General features: G+C 36.2%; 1 long non-coding RNA gene across 4 annotated transcripts in view; it reads left to right on the plus strand.

Annotated features, from left to right (window-relative positions):
* Positions 1–17,870, plus strand: part of LOC123608660 — a 501,461-nt gene that overhangs the window by 271,519 nt on the left and 212,072 nt on the right. The window lies entirely within an intron of this gene.

Genomic DNA, 17,870 nt, shown 5'->3' on the forward strand with positions numbered 1-17,870 from the left:
CCTGGATGACATTCAGGATACCACATTACATTTAGTCATCTGGTCTCCATAGGCTCCTCTTGTCTATGACCGTTTCTTACACTTCCTTTGCTTTGATGACCTTGACAATTTTAAGGAGTACTGGGTATATATTTTGTAGAATTTTCTTCTACTGGAATTAATCTGATGTTTTCCCCACAATTGTCCTGGGTTATGAAATATTGGGAGGAAGAGGTAAAGTGTCATTTTCATCATATCATATCAAGGGTGCATACTATCAACATGAGTTATCACTATTGATGTTAGCCTTGATCACCTAAGGTAGTGTTTGTCAGGTTTATCTCTACTTTAAAATGGTTATTTTTCTCTTTAATCATTCTACAATTATATATCATACTTCCCTGAAGGACATCACTATATGCAGCCCCCAGTGACTTAAAATGTGGGGAAAAAAGCTTCAGCTCTTTGAGGTGAATTATCTACATAAATTATTTGGAGGATCTCATATATCTTTCAACAGTGTTTTCCAATTTCTCTCTCATCTATAAAGAAAAAAAAAGAATAAAAAAATATGGATTCCATTTTCTTTTTTTTTCTTTTTTCAATTTTTCTAACATTTATTTTTGAGAGAGAGAGAGAGAGAGAGAGAGAGTGTGTGTGTGTGTGTGTGTGTGTGTGTGAGTGGGGGAGGGACAGAGAGAGAGGGGGACACAGAATCTGGAACTGGTTCCAGGCTCCAAGCTGTCAGCATAAAGCCCGATGGGGGGGCTCAGATTTGTGAACCGCGAGATCATGACCTGAGCTGAAGTTGGACACTTAACTCACTGAGCCACCCAGGCACCCTGGATTCCATTTTCATTGAACAGATTTGAAACTAGAAATTGCTGTTGTCCTTCGATAAAGGAAGCTGATGTTTAATTGTAGAGGTAAGAAAAAAAATGATAAGCTAGAAATAGCATCCCAAAATGAGATTATGATAATTTTTTTTAAAATTGTCTAAATAAGGGGCACCTGGGTGGTTCAGTCAGTTAAGCATACAACTTCAGGTCAGGTCAAGATCCCTAGTTTGTGAGTTTGAGCCCCACGGCAGCTCACTGCTGTCAGCACAGAGCCTGCTTCGGATCCTCTGTGTCCCTCTCTCTCTACCCTTACCCCCAACTCCTGCATGCTCTCTCTCTCTCTCTCTCAAAAATAAATAAACATTTGAAAATACAATACAATAAGATAAAATTGTCTAAATAAAATGTGAAATTAAAAAATCAGCTGAATGCTAACTACTAGGTATTGACTCAAGCTGTGTTAGGAAATGTGAGACCACAATAAAAATAAATAAACAATAAATAAAGTAAAAAAAACAGCACTTGAGGTTTAAAGATGAGAAGGAATAGTTTATGGAAATTTTGCTTTAAAATGGTGTTGATAAGTAACCCTGATGGTGTTTCTTTTAAGCCCTCAGTAAAAAAAATTTCAAAGAATCAAAACACATGACAGACATTTTATGAGCACAAAATAATAGTTAACTTATTTCCAGTGCCTGCATGTTGATCTTCCTACATGGATATGTATATAGATAGAACTGGCTTGTGAAAACTTTACTAGAGCATTGCTTCATGTGACAGAGGATGCCTGGAAAACTTCAGTAAACGCTATATACCTTCTAGACATTGTTTAGACTCAGAAACTTAAGGTGTGAGCAACTGTCCTTCTACCCTGATCTTTCCTCATCTTAAGGCAGCTAGAACTTGGTGGCTCACATTTCTTCTTCATCTTCTTCATGTAATCCTTCACAGATAGCAATTTCCAAAAACCAATTGGATATTAAGCACTCCATGTGTGAGGAAGTCTCAGCCCTTGCATGTTGCTGTTTAGTAAATAAACCATATTGGTGGGGTTTGTAACCTAGAAAAGTCTCTGAGGAATGTTTAATGAAAATTATAGCTTCCACGGACTGCACTGATTTAGGATATCAGTAACCAGGCTTTTGGGTCAGAAAAGCATGTTACTTCAATGGGGTAGAACTGCCAGGGAAAAGGGGAATTTGAGTAGGAGCTATGGACCTTCACTACCTCCCAACTAACTAATCATATATCAGGGTAGGTAAAAATGTACAGGTACACATTTAGGAGTTATGTAAAAATCTCACAATGTCAGAACACACTATATATTAACAAAGTAAATCTACAGTCAAAATAGTCTGAATTTACCATGTTTGAACAGGTGAAAACATAAATACATGAAACCTGGTAGCTTAGTGGTGAAGGCATGGACAAGGATAAAGAATTAGTGAAGGAAGATAGACTAAAAACTACATGTTAGGATAAACAAAGAAAGTTCAAGAAATTTTTGAAATCCTCAAAGAATTGTAAAGTATTAGGAACCAGGAAGAGCTCCAAAAAGAGGAAAAACTTGGATGAAAATAAAAGATAAGGTGAGATACAACAGAGTGAGTTGGAAAGTCCTAGTAAAGGAAATGGACTAAGGGGCCACATAACATGGCCCTAGGAATAGATTGCCTGGGTTTGAAATCTGGCCCTTTGGCTTTTTTACGTTATCCATATTTTACATACCTTTTCTACAAAATGAGGATAACAATGATATTTAATTCACTTGGACTGTTTTAGAATTTGTGTAAGATAATTTATTTATAAATGCCTAGTGCAGGGGCGCCTGGGTGGTTCAATCTGTGAAGCATCCAACTTCAGTTCAGGTCATGTTCTCACAGTCTGTGAGTTCCAGCCCTGTGTCGGGCTCTCCGCTGACAGCTCAGAGCCTAGAGCCTGATTCAGATTCTGTGTCTCCCTCTCTTTCTGCCCCTCCCCCCCCTCACGCTCTGTCTCTCTCTGTCTCTAAAAAATGAGTAAACCTTAAAAAAAATTTTAAAAATGCCCAGCACATTAAAAATATTTGATAAAAACTAGTCCTAACAGTTGGAAAGGATTGCAAAAGATCTAAAAATGCAATATAAGGAACACAGGCAGAAAATTAAGTATTTTCTGTGAAAATAAAAGTAACCAAAAATGTGGAAGACAACCTTCATAACCTTGGAGCAGACAATGATTTCTTAAGAAGAAAAAAGTATTAGCTATAGAAGAACAATTTGATAACTCAGATTTCACAAAAACTAAAAATTTATACTCTTTTTTTTTTTTAATTTTTTTTTTCAACGTTTATTTATTTTTGGGACAGAGAGAGACAGAGCATGAACGGGGGAGGGGCAGACAGAGAGGGAGACACAGAATCGGAAACAGGATCCAGGCTCTGAGCCATCAGCCCAGAGCCTGACGCGGGGCTCAAACTCACGGACCGCGAGATCGTGACCTGGCTGAAGTCGGACGCTTAACCGACTGCGCCACCCAGGTGCCCCATAAAAATTTATACTCTTTAAAAGATTCTGTTAAAGAAAACAAAAAGGCAAACCAAAGGCTGGGAGAAAGTCTGTGCAATCCATATATTTGACAGAGAATTTGTGTCTAGAATTTATAAATAACTCTTAAAAGAATAAGGCCAAAACATCCCAATAAAAATGGGCAAAATATTTGAATAGACACTTCATAAAACAATATATGTGAATGGGCAGTAAACATATGAAAAGTTGCTCAATATAACTAATCACCAGGGAATTCAAGTTAAATCATAATGGATACCATGATACACTTACTTACTAGAATGACTGAAATTTTATTTTTTATTTTATTTTATTTTAATTTTATTTTATTTTATCTAAAACATTTTTTAATGCTTATTTATTTTTGAGAGAGAGAGAGAGAGAGAGAGAGAGAGAGTGTGAGAGGAGGAGGAACAGAGAGAGAGGGAGAGAGACAGCAGCTGAAGCAGCTGTGTCAGCACAGAGCCCAATGCAGGGCCAAACTCACCAACCGCCAGATGATGACCTGAGCCAAAGTTGGACGTTTAACTGACTGAGCCACCCAGGCACCCCTGGAATGACTCAAATTTTAAAAAGTAACACAAAACAAACTATTGTACTGAACAAGTAGAATTCTTTCATGTTGTTGGCAGCAATGTAGATGGTATGGCCCTTTTGGAAACATTCAGCCAGTTTCTTGTAAAGTTAAACATTCAGTTACCACATAACCAAGTAATCCCACTTTAATGTATTTATGCCAAAGAAATGAAAACGTACATCAACACAAAGGCTTGCACAAGAATGTTTAATAGTTTTATTTATAATCACTTCAAAATGGAAACAACCCAAGTGCTTACATCAAGTTAATTGTTAAACAAATTGTGGTGTGTTCATATAATGGAATGTTACGCGGCTGAAAATAGGAACGAACTTCTAATATATACAACTAGGTGAATCTCAGAAACATGCCAAATGAGAGAAGGCAGGAATAAAGGTGTTCATACTACTATGTTATTCCATTTATATGAAATTTTGGAACAGGTGAAACTAATCTGTAGTGACCCAAAGCAGAGGAGTGGTTGACTGGGGCCAGAGGAGGGGCAGGGTTGACTGCAGATCTTTTGGAGTAATATCCTGATCGTGATGGTGGGAATGTTTTGATGGTTGTCAAAACTCATCTACTTAAGACTGGTGCTATTATTTTATATAAATGTTGCTTTCAGAAGAAAGGTTGAAAATGTTTTGAAAATGTCACTTGTGGACAGCACAGTATAAAGTTAAATATTTCATAAGGAGTTTCTCTAATATGCCAGGACTTAACAGAAATATAGCACACATTTTATTTTCCTAAAAAATAAGAAGTTTTTGAGGAAAAACTCTTATTACTAAAAAAGAAAGCAAAATTGAAGTCTCGAGGGCTGTGCAAACAGACATCTGATGAAGAAGCCCAGAAGTCACCGGAGGCTGTGGAAGTTAGCAACCCACACATAATCATTAAGCACGTCTGTTATGATCATAATGAAGAAGTGAGTCCTGATGGTTGTATTTCTGATGTGAAACACCCTGACACTTTTTTTAAAAAAATAGAGATCTCTGACTGTCAAGAGCTGGGCTGTTACCTTTAGACACTCTATGGCCAGGCATGTTGCACTTGACTTCTGTTAGATACCGGTTAAGTCACTTCCATGTAAAATATCTCTATACTTTACAAGGTGTTTGAGAGGCTAAAATAAAGTGAAAAACTAGATGAAATGTAGCCTATACCTGGTTTTGCTCGCTAACACCAATCACTTGTACAAAAGTACATACGAATGTCCAAAATGACAATGGCATATTATGTAAAACCAATAATTCAATAATTTATAATTAACCCACATATAATTATAGAGAAGACCAAAAAGTGGATGAGTGCATGGGTAGAAACTATGTGTAGAGTAAAGGTGGATTACATTTTCATCTTAAATAGAAAGGACACTAACTTATCAGATCATGCCTCTAATATGATCTTAGAGGCTTTATAATCTTTAAAACGTTAACCGGTTGTTAGGTTTTAAATCTGAAATCTAGTAGAATTAGAAATGGCACACATCTAATCCAAAACTCTGTAGAAAATAAAAGCTGAAGCAACATAACCCAAATAGAAAAAGGCAGATTAAAAGGAAATACAGAAGCACATAGAACAAAAAGAGCAAAATAAAATGAAATTTTTAAGAACAAATATATTAGATGAAGCAGAAGTTAAATTCTCCAATCATATCTCCATGTAAATGTGTGCAATGTAACCAGAGAAGTGCTTTGATTTGAGAAGTAGCTGATTTGTTTATTCTTTGCTATTCCATCTTAGAAAATGCAGATTAATAAAATAGATATTATATCTGGAAATAAGAGTAAATGGCAAAGAGTGAGAGAGAAGAGAAAAGAAGGGATACAGTTTATCTACAAAGTCTGTAAGGATGTCTGTGATGAGTTGGGTCTAACTTTCTTGAGGAATAGCCCCATTGCTCTAGCAGCCTTCCTTCTGTGTGAGGAAAGATCCAAGTAGAGTGAGTATGCCTGTTCAGTCCTCTTCTTATCCTTCTGTTCATTACCAGAACTTCAGCGTACTTCTGTGTGTAACTTATTATGAGGGGTCATTTTTGTCTATCTGTGGAAGAAGAGGGTATAGCTTCTCCAAACCAAAAAGGGCCATCACTGATCCTGTAGCAGTTTCTAATTATAGGAAACACACCACAGACATCCTCCTATGCACTGAGGAAGGTAATAAAGAATGTATTGGGCATCACCCTGCCCTCTGACAGTTTACAAACTTGGTTGGTGAGATAGCAGTCAACATGTATAAAACAAGTGTATGGGGAAAAACATAAATTAATAAAATACTTATTAATACATGTTTGGAAAGGGAGAAATCAGTGTAGGCTGCCATCCTTCAAATTTCTTCATGGAAACAGAACGCTTTGAAAGTGGTCATGGAGGATAAATGGGCTCCAGGAAGTAGATGAGTGAGAAGCTTAGAGAGGTTGTGAAGGTGTGACAGAAAAGACAGCGTTCAGGGAATGAAATGTGGACAAATCTACAAGAAAGACTTTGTTGCAAACCCAGGTAAACCTTAGCATATCTTTACTGCAGTGCCACATGGTTCGTGGTGATGTGGGTAGACTGTATGTGTGAACATATGTAAAATATAGGTCTTGAGATTAGTAATTTTTAATAAGTTGTATCCACTGGCAACACTATCTCTCTGACCATGGCTGTTAGCTAAGAAAAAGGAGGGTTAAGATTAATATACAATGTGTAACTTTGAGTAACTCTAATGGTTGTTTCACCAATACTAACCAACTTGCATTGCACAAAAAGAACAGAGTTTTGTGGACATAAGCGAAATTCCAAATAAAATATGCATGCTGTAAGCTGATGATCTGGGAACTATGGGAGACATTTTTATGAATTTAATAAATCATAACTAGAGAGCTACATACAGGTTTGGATCACTCAGAAGTAGATTTTTTAAAATCTGTCTTAGTTGTAACAAGAATTTCTTAGATCTTAATTCCTCGTGTGTGAGTTTTGAAGTCTCCCAGAGGCTCTTTACAATTGGAGGACCCATAAAAATAAATGGATGGAAGCTCTCTCAGATCACAAGAATTCTGCCTTGAAATAAAATGCCATTCTTTCAGCACACGTCTGAGGAACAAGTGAACCTGGCCACATTTTTAATGTTCCAATCATCTTAAATTAATTTTCTACTGTGCCAGGCTAAGAAAAATCCAATACATATTTCATATAACTTTGTATATTTTAAGAAAATTTTAATCCATGTGCTTTTAATTCATTTACATTTACATCATCAAATATTAGTTTTATGACCTTTTTGATGTACCACCAACTTTACCTGCCTTCTCAGTAAGGTATGTTTCAGTACTTTTTCCTTTTAGGAACAGGGAGACTTGTTTTGCCAAAGACAAATGAACTCAAATATACAAAGGTTTAAATTTGATCTGTAACTTGAAGTTCATGTAATTTGCATATCTAGAATTACCCCCCTTCCCTATACCCACTCAACTGAAATAACCAGATTCTCAAGATATTCCTGCCAGATACTAAGCAACCAAAGGGTTTTGGCAATGACCACTGAATAAAAACTCCAGAAAAAAAAAAAGTGGAGCTTTTCAAAAATACTGACAAAAGCTTGACTGAAAATGGAATTTCCCTCCAGTATTTATAAGTTGTCTGAGTATGATGATGTCTAGGCAAATTATGGAAGCTAGCATCATCCTCTGAATTGTTAAAGAAATTTCATTAAAGAAATTTCATCAGCTAATTCTAGATTTCCTGAGTATATCAGAATGGGATCTTCCTGGGAAGTATCTGATGTATGTACTGATTTAGGGTCATCAGGCTCTATTTCTTTGAAGTGACTTACTTATTCCATTGATTGCCTGTTGAGTAAAGCAGAGTACTTTATTTTTTGAGGCTAAAAAATTCATTCTATAGAATTCAAGAAAAAAATTTCCAAATCTGCTTGTGTCTCCTGGGATTTTATCAACAAATCTAAGTTTATCTTCTTCATTATGTTTGTGGTTTCATTCACTTTAATCTTAACCCTTTTGGTCTGTTTCTGTATAGTGAACAAATTCAGAAGTAATTGAGCATGTGAACATACGGAAAGAAAGAGAAACAACTGGGTGTTATTTCAATTTTGAAAAAAAAAAAAAGGATTTTGAACAAGTTTCTGTGCCAAAGTTTTTTGCCAAATGTTGTTTAAAGTGATGTATAAAGAGACTGGGGGAAATCTTTAGTGATGACTGGGGGAAATGTTTTAGTGATAAAAAAAAAAAGTAGAGGTAAAATGTAGCTTTTCTGATGGCAAGCTACATGATGCAATACCTCAATGGAAAGAATGTATTAAGTTCCTTGTTTTTAATCGGGGACAACAAGATCTTATGTTTGAAAAGACATGCATCCCTTCTGTGTAAACAAGAGCAGAGCACAAGTTTGAGAAGCACATGTAAGTATAAGAAAATTTAGGAATAAATCATTGTTATTAGTTATCCAGCACGTAATGATCTAGGAATCTATAAGTCATGTGTACTAGACTACTTTCTGAAGGTGCTGGCTATGTACTGAGGGAGCAGCGGATAACCAAAAAACATCAGAAACCAAAGAAAAAACGTTAACCTTCCTCTCACTCCCTTTCTGCCTTACCCCCATACCAGCAAATTAATGATTTTAATATATATTGAGTGCCTACTATGTGAAAGGAAGTCTTCTAAGATTTTGTGGATGTCATTTGTTGCAAATTTTTGAGAAAACATGCTATTATTACTATTTCACAAGGAAACTGAGACACAGGGGTGTTAATTAACGTGTTCATGAGGACACAGCCAGTAACTGATAAAGGCAGGATCTAAACTTGGACAGTCAGACTCTAGAACATGTCTTTTAGACACTGATCAGTATAGCCTCTGAATGGTCCATGCCCATAACAAGGGTTGATATGAGACATTTTCCTCAAAAATTACAGAGATATTAACATAGCTAGAAGATGTTCTTGAGAAGAAACATCTGAGAGATAAAATATTTCAAATGGAAACAATCAGCTTCCTCCAAGAAGAATTCCAGAGAACAGAATAAAGTATAGAAGAAGCTAGAGAGGTCAGACTCTGTATTTATAAATTCAGTGGTTCCACCAGAATGTTACCTTTCTTACGAGACTGGCACACGTTGGGTTGAGTCAAGCTGGGCCCAGGCCAATTCCAACTTGTTTGTTTTGTAGGATAGCTACTAATGTATAGGAAGTGAGACATTTATGTGAATATTTGTTAGGGATATTCACTATTGTTTTACCAACTATAACGAGAAGTGTAAAGGATATAAGCAAAGGATAATATAATCATATTTTTTGGGAGTTAGCTCAGTAGTTAAATGAGTAATAAAATATTACTGTTGTGTATGCTTCACATTGTGAAGAAGATTCAGTGAAGGGATGTAAATGTCCCTCTAAAGTTAAATCAATCCATTGTTTGTTGTTTGTTGTTTGTGTCAGTATTCGTTCATAACAGCTGGGGTAGTTGATGCAGGGTCATTTTGAGACAAAATTTTCAGGTGCGCCTGGGTGGCTCAGTCAGTTAAGGGTCTGTTGATTTCGGCTCAGGTCATGATCTCATAGTTTGTGAAATCGAGCCCTGCGTCAGGCTCTGTGCTGACAGTGCAGAGCCTGCTTGGGATTCTCTCTCTCTCTCTCTCTCTCTCTCTTTCTCTCTCTGCCCCTCCCCTGCTCTCTCTCTCTCTCTTAAAATAAATAAACTTTAAAAAAAATTTTTCAGGAGAAAACACGTCTTTTATTCTGACTAGTGTGGAGTTTCTAAGATTGTTATTCAGGAATTCTCTCCCCCTTCCCTTTCTCCTATGTATCTTCCAAAATACCCCAAAAGTAAAATTTATTTGACCCCTCACTTATTTTATTATGCCAAAATGTACAATAATCACACACACACACACTGATACCACTCTATTTTTTCATGTCTTTTTTAATCTTCTGAGAGTCCATATATTTTTCCATGAAAATAAAATTATTGTCGGAAAATTTATATATTAAAAATCTCAATTACCTTCTAGTGCTTTAGTAATTTAGAGTTAAGTACTATTTCAATATCTATTATTAATGTTCTTATTGATACAAGATAATCCTATTTTATGTTGATTAACTGTGTTAAACTCTTAAGCATTATTAACACAGTTCTTATGACACTGTGATGCCACTGTTTCACAGTATGGACACATGCAGACTCTTTCACATTGCATGTGGTTTTGTTATATATTAGTGACCTTCAGCAGAATGAATTGCTTTGCCCCCCTCCGCTCTACTCCCCATTCGGCCCTTAATTCCCTTTATGGCACTGGGCTATTTTCCTGGTAATCCCCTCAAGAGATATTTAAAATGTCATTTAGCCTATTTTTCTTTCCTTTTTTTTTTTAAGTTTATTTATTTATTTGGGGGGCGGGCAGAGAGAGAGAGAGAGGTGGAGAGAAAGAGAATCCCAATCAAGCTCTGCACCGTGAGCACAGAGCCCTGTGCAGCAGGGCTCAAACCCACGAACAATGAGACCATGACCCGAGCCGAGAGCAAGATCCAGACACTCAACCAACTGAGCCACCCATTCACCCCATATTTGTCTTTTCCTACAGTGTTAAGTTTTTCTCTTTTATTAGAACAACCAAAATGGGAGGGAGGGGAGGACAGAGTTGTCAAGGACTCTGAAGATGTATGTGTCTGTGTGTGCATTAAATAATATATACATACATGTATATATATTATGTATGTATTAGTATATATATGTATATACTAGTATATACATATATAGCATATATAGTATATACTATATATTAGTATATATATGTATATGTATATTATTACATATATGTACATATACATATATATATTTACACCCTGGTAGTTGGTACATTGTTCAAAATGGTATAAATTGGGTGTTTTTTTTTTGCTTTTATACACCAATTATATTGTCAGGAACAGCCAAATTAAGCTTCCACGCTGAAAACAAGAACACTGAACAATTTGCTCTATGTGTGAAATTGAATTGACACTGAGGCTTAAAGGGAATAGCTTAATTCTTCCTGTTTGCACTTCAGGAAGCTATAACTAGAGGAGAGAAAGGAATTCCCATCTCCATCTCAAACAAAGCCCCACCTCTCAATGAAAAATAAAGTCCTAGGAGCAGGAGCAGGACCAGGTAATGGTTCTATTCTTGTCTTGAGCTTGAGTCAGTTTCAGTTTAAAACATTTGGTGCTTCTGTTGCACTCTGGAGAAAAGCACACATATATTTTGGCTCCAGTCAAAGACCCATATGACCCCAAAAGAAGAAAACTAATATTTAACTGGTACATACCACATGTCAGGTACTGTACTTAGGCAATTTCGCAGCATACCACACCATCTCATGCTCAAGTCAGAGGAGATAGTTGCTTATTTTAGAGTTCTTTAACTAGCAGTGATCAAACGTTAGTTCTTTTAGGGAAGCCTGCGTGGTTCAGTCTGTTAAGCTTCCAACTCTTGCTCGGGTCATGATCCCATGGTTCCTGGGATTGAGCCCCAAGTCTGGCTCTGCACTGGAAGTAGAGCAGGTGTGGAGCTTGCTTAAGATTTTCTCTTTCCTCTCCCTCTGCTCTCTCCTTCTCTCTGAAAAACAAAAACAAAACAAAAACAAAATTAAGAAAATGCAATATAAACATGTCATTTAGAAATGGCTAGGGGCGCTTAGGTGGCTCAGTCAGCTAAGTGATTGACTCTTGATTTCAGCTCAGATCATGATCTCTAGGTTTGCAAAATTGAGCCCTGCATCAAGCCCTTGGGATTCTCTCTGCCCTTACACCTCTCTCTCATTCTCTGACTCTCTCTCTCTCTCTCTTTCTCAGAATAGTTTTTAAAAGTTAATTCTTCTAGTTTGGGTGCAGTCTTAGACATTTTATCCTAAATTTTGCCAAGTAGAATGCTTTAAGCCAGAATTTGAGAGACCCAAGATGTTCTATGACAAGGCAGAGGAGAGAATGTATTGGAAAACTGAGGTAGGGAGCTAGGTGCGATCAACTATGTTAGATAAATGCCATCAATTTATTTAGGGTCTAGAAAGCTTAACAAAATTGTTTATTATGGACTTAAAATGGACCTTTGTGGTCAGATAATTGTCTAACAATTTTATGGGTAAGGAATGTTAGCCCAAAGATGTTAAATAACTTTCTAAACAGCTACATCATGGAAGACACAGGAACCGTTTCGAACTCCAATTTACTGACTTTCATTTCAGTGTTATCTCTCTTTAGCCTCTTACAATGTGTTGGTTACCACAATGGAGAGGTTCTTTTCTTCACCCATGCTTCAGCCATCTGCCTAATCAGCTTATTTGGGTTATGTGACACAATGCTACCTTTCTTTCTTTCCTATGAATGAATTTTCAGGTTGAAGCTGAAGGACAAAAAGCACTGACTTACTGACTTTCTAAAACACTCAGGATTCAGGTGAAAACAGGTTGTAAAAGAGACTTAATAGTCTGATTGAAAATTATTAGGAAGAGTAGGTGAGCTCTTTTGCCCTGCACTTTGTGCTGCATCCTGAAAGTGAAGAAAGACCTAATGGAATTTCATATTTGAGTTTAGAATCTTAGAGTAGAGAAGACTATGCCTCGTCTTTTTCAAATTGGATTCTCATTATTGACAGGTCTGCAATGGTGGCGGGAGTGTTTGGGGTCAGCAAAAATGTATCTTTTGAAAATTTTTTTTAAGTTTTTCTGGAAAAATTCAACATTTTTTTGTGGATAGCAAAAAGTATTTAGAGCACATATTCTATGGTATATAAGATCATTAAGTTATGTCTCTACCGTCAAGGTATATAAAGATATCAAATAATAAACACATAATTCAGACAGTGCTATACTCAGCAGATGGAGGAGCTATGTCCCATGTGTTTACTTCACCTCTCTCTTTCCTGTTACTTCCATGGCTTTGTTCATGATATTTGTCTTCTCCTTCATGCAAAAATTTCAGCTGTTCTAAGGTCAATGCATTAGACTATAACTATCTACTCATCTTGTCACTAAATTCTATAAACTTTCTGATTATTCTTCTAATTTTCAAAGTCTTTGACACCTATTCCCAACTCATTAACACTTCACATGTTAACATTGCCCCAAGCGAAACCAGTATCCACAAGATTGATTGTTCCACCTTTCTGGAAACCTTCATCTCCGTATCTCCAGCAACCTTCTTCTCTGCTCCCTTTTTTTCCCCCCATAATCCACATAGTCACATCCTTGAACTTACCTCTGACATTATAATTCAGAGATCCATCTGAGTCCAGTTGAGCTGTGGATTCAATGATAACCCAAACGTGTGTTCTATCACCACTTTGAGAGTTGAGATTTCTACCACTGAACCACCAATGCTTTGCTCTTTCACTACTTGGGGACTTTCATTCATCCTACTTCTGTCCACTACATTCCTCTCTACTGAGACTGGGCTATCACTGACTAGTCTTTACAGTTCATATTCTAAACTCCTTTGCACATTCATAGACGAATCCTGATAATTGCTTTTTCCTCTCCTGGAGAAAACTCACAAGTAGATATATTTTTATACAATCATGGTGATCAAACAAAGGAGATCTTAATGCTACTTAACAATGCCATACTCTGGTGCTTTTATTTTTAAGTCATATCTCATTAGTAATAGTAACTGGTTTTAAAGGTCTGTAATTTTAAAGTTTTGACTCGTTCTCTTTTTCTCGCTCTTTTTGGCAAAATATTTTCCCTTTCAGTGGAAAACACTCCCTTTTTAGCAGAGACCATCTTATGATGCAAAAAATTAGAAACCTTTGAAAGAAACTCTATTAGGTTCTGAACCAAAATCACACATTTGTTGGTCTCAACTGATCTTCTGTTTTTCTTCTGACAAAAAGCCATTTTTACCACCTGTGTTTTGAATCCCATTCTTTTCTACCTTAGAGTTAGTGTTTCAGTTATTCCCTCATTTTTCTCAATTTTCAGTATTTCTCTCATTTTGTCCCTTCAGTATTTAAAACTTCTTTAATCTTCATGATCATAAAAAGATCTTGCACTCAATTCAATATTCTCATTCATCTACTTCTTACCTTTTTCTTTCCATTTAATTTTGAGCCTCTAAACTGTGGCTGCTGCCATCTATCCTTTTTTTTTTAAATTTTAAAAATCTTTTTATTTATTTTTGATACAGAAAGAGACAGAACACGAGTCAGGGAGGGACAGAGAAAGAGGGAGACACAGAATCCGAAGCAGACTCCAGATTCTGAGCTTTCAGCACAGAGCCCGATGCGGAGTTCACACTCATGAAAGTGAGTTCATGACCTGAAGCAAAGTCAGACGCTCAACCAACTGAGCCACCCAGGCGCCCCTACTGCCATCCATTCTTGGTTGAAACTCCTCTCCATTGCTAAAACCAAAGGATATTGTCCCTGTCCTTACCTCACTTGACCTCTTGGTAGCATTGCACATGGTTGACCATTAAGTCATAAATTTCTGGAGGACAAGACTCAGATTTGAATTACCAGTACCTAGCACAATATCTGACACCAAGGAAGGTCTAGGACCAGATGATTTCATGGGTGAATTTTACAAAGCATTTAAAGAAGACCTAACATCAATACTTTTCAAACTCTTCCAAAATGTGAAAGAGGAGAGAACACTTCCAGACTCATTTTACAAGACCAGTGTTACCTTGATACCAAAACCAGAAGAAAACACCACAAGAAAAGAAGATGACAGGCCAATATATTTGATGAATGTAGATGCCATAATCCTCAATAAACTATTAGCAAACTGAGTCCAACAGTACATTAAAAGGATCATATAGTTTAACAATTTGTTTAAGAAACATGCTTTTTTAAAATATTTATTTCTGGTAGAGTGCAAGAAGGGGAGGGGCAGAGAGAGGGAGACAGAGGGTCCCAAGTGGGTTCTGCACTGACAGGCTGACAGTAGCAAGCCCAACGTGGGCCTTGAACTCATGAACTGTGAGATCATGACCTGAGACAAAGTCAGATGCTCAAGTGACTGAACCACCCAGGTGCCCTTATGAATCATGCTTCTGATGTTGTATGTAAGAAATATTTGCTTAAACCAGTGTCTCAAAGGCTCTCTCCTATGTTTTCTTTGAGAAATTTTATAATTGTAAGTTTTACCTTTAGATCTAAGATCCATTTTGTGTTTTTGTTTTTTGTGCAAGGTATGGGTTGAAATTTTGTTGTTATTGTTGTTCACATATGGATAAAACAACTTTGTAAAAAGAGAACCAAGCTAGAAAATCACACTAAATGACTAAAAAGCCCCAATAAATAAGACTGTGGTATTTGCATGAAGATAGAAATGTAGATCAAATGAATAGGATATAGAACCCAGAAATCTCAAAATTATAAATGATATTAAGAAGTATTTCAGGGTAGCAAGAACAGAATGAATATTTTGAAAAAGAGATGTCATTTAGTGTGGATTATTTCTATCTATCTATCTATCTATCTATCTATCTATCTATCTATCATCTATCTATCCATCACCTATCTCTATCTGTCTATCTATCTATCTATCTATCTATCTATCTATCTATCTATGCATCTATCATCTATCTATTTGGTGATTTGACAATTTTATATGTTATGCTGTGTTCACCACAAGTGTAAGTACAATCTGTCTTACATCACTATTAAAGTATCATTGACGCTATTCTTTAGGTTCTGCCTTTTATTGCTATGACTTACTCATTCCATAACTGGAGGCCTGTATCCCCCAAGAGCCTTCACACATTTTTCCCAACCCTCCCTCCCCTTCCCTCTGGCAACCATCAATTTATTCTCTGTATTTATTTAAAAAAATTTTAATGTTTTTATTTATTTTTTATATATTTTTAAAATTTTCTTTTAATGTTTATTTTTGAAGGAGAGAGAGACAGAGTGTGAATGGAGGGGTGAGGAAGAGAGAGGGGGAGACACAGAATCTGAAGCAGGCTCCAGGCTCTGAGCTGTCAGCACAGAGCCCAACGCCAGGCTTGAACCCACAAACCATGAGATCATGACCTGAGCAGAAGTCGGACTCTTAACTGACTGAGCCACCCAGACACCCCTATTTTCTGTTTTATAGATCTGAATCTGTTTTTTGTTTACTCATTTTTTTTAGATTCCATTTATGAGTGGAATTATATATTTATCTTTTTCAGTCTGACTTGTTCCACTTAGCATAACACCTGCTAGTCCATCCATGTTATCACAAATGGCACTATCTCATCCTTTTTATGGCTGAGTAATAATCTATTATACACATGCACACACACACACACACACACACACACACACACACACACACACACGTTCCTTATCCATTCACCTACTCATGGACACTGAGGTTGCTTCCATGTGTTGGCTATTGTAAATAACGGTGTAATAAGCATAGGGGAGCATATATCTTTTCATATTAGCAAATATCTTTTCTTTGGGTAAATACCCAATATTAGAATTGTTGGGTTATATAATATTTCTATTTTTAAATTTTTTGAGGAATCTCTATGCCCTTCCACAGGGGCTTTACCAATTGACATTTTCACCAACAGTGCATGAGGGTTCCACATCCTCACCAACACTCGTTTCTTGTCTTTTTGATTTTAGCCATTCTAACAGGGATGAGATAGTATCTCATTGTGGTTTTGATTTTTATTTCCCTGATGATTAGAGATGTTGAGTATCTTTTCATGCTGTTGGCCATCTGTATCTTCTTCAGAAAAATGTCTATTCAAGTCCTCTGCCCATTTCTTAATCAAATTGTTTTTTGGTGTTGAGTTGTGTAATTCTTTATATATTTTGGATATTAACCCTTTAACAGATATATCATTTGAAAATATCTTCTCCCATGCAACAAGTTGTCTTTTTGTTTTGTTGGTGGTTTCCTTTGCCTTGCAAAAACTTTTTATTTTGACGTAGTCCCAATAGTTTATTTTTGCTTTTGTTTCCCTTGCCGTATGAGATATATCTAGAAATGGTATATCTAGATGTATCTAGATATTGCTACAGCTGATGTCAGAGAAATTACTCTCCTAGGATTTTTATGGTTTCAGGTCTCACATTTAAGTCATTAATCCATTTTGAGTCTATTTTTGTGTATGGTGTTAGAAAGTAGCCCAGTTTCATTCTCTTACATGTAGCTGTCCTGTTAGCCCAGTACCATTTATTGAAAAGGTTGTCTTTTTTCCATTGTATATTCTTGCCTCCTTTGTCATAGATTAATTGACCATATAATTGTGGGTTTATTTCCAAGGTCTCTATTTTGTTCCATTGATCTATTTTTCTGTAAGCGCTATGCTGTTTTGATTACTATAGCTTTTTCATGTATCTTGAAATCTGGTACTGTGGTGCCTCCAGCTTTGTTCTTCTTTCTCAGGATTGCTTTGGCTATTTGGGGTCTTCTGTGGTCCCATACAAATTTTAGGATTACTTGTTCTAGTTTTGTGAAAAGTGCCATTGGTGTTTTGATAGGAATTGTACTGAATCTGTACATTGCCTTGAGTAATATGAACATTTTAACAATATTAATTCTTCCAATGAGCATGGGCTATCTTTCCATTTATTTGCATCATCTTCAATTTCTCTCACAAGCGTTTTATAGTTTTCAGAGTACAGGTCTTGTATCTCTTTGGTTAAGTTTATTCCTAGGTATTTTTTTTCTTTTTGGTGTAATTGTAAATGGTGTTATTTTTTTAAATTTCTCTTTCTGTGACTTTGTTGTTAGTGTATAGAAATGCAACCAATTTCTCAGTATTCATTTTGTATACTGCCACTTTACTGAATTTATTATTTCTAGGAGTTTTTTTGGTGTAGATAACTTCTCAAAGCTAACACAGAGCAAACCAGGAGCATTATTTTTATATTAGGCTAGAAAATAGCCATATACATGTTAAATTATCACTCTGTATTTATAAAAAGCTATAATATTAAAGATGAAA

The sequence above is a fragment of the Leopardus geoffroyi genome, chromosome B2 (assembly GCF_018350155.1).
Source record: "Leopardus geoffroyi isolate Oge1 chromosome B2, O.geoffroyi_Oge1_pat1.0, whole genome shotgun sequence".
NCBI classification, from domain to species: Eukaryota; Metazoa; Chordata; class Mammalia; order Carnivora; family Felidae; genus Leopardus; species Leopardus geoffroyi.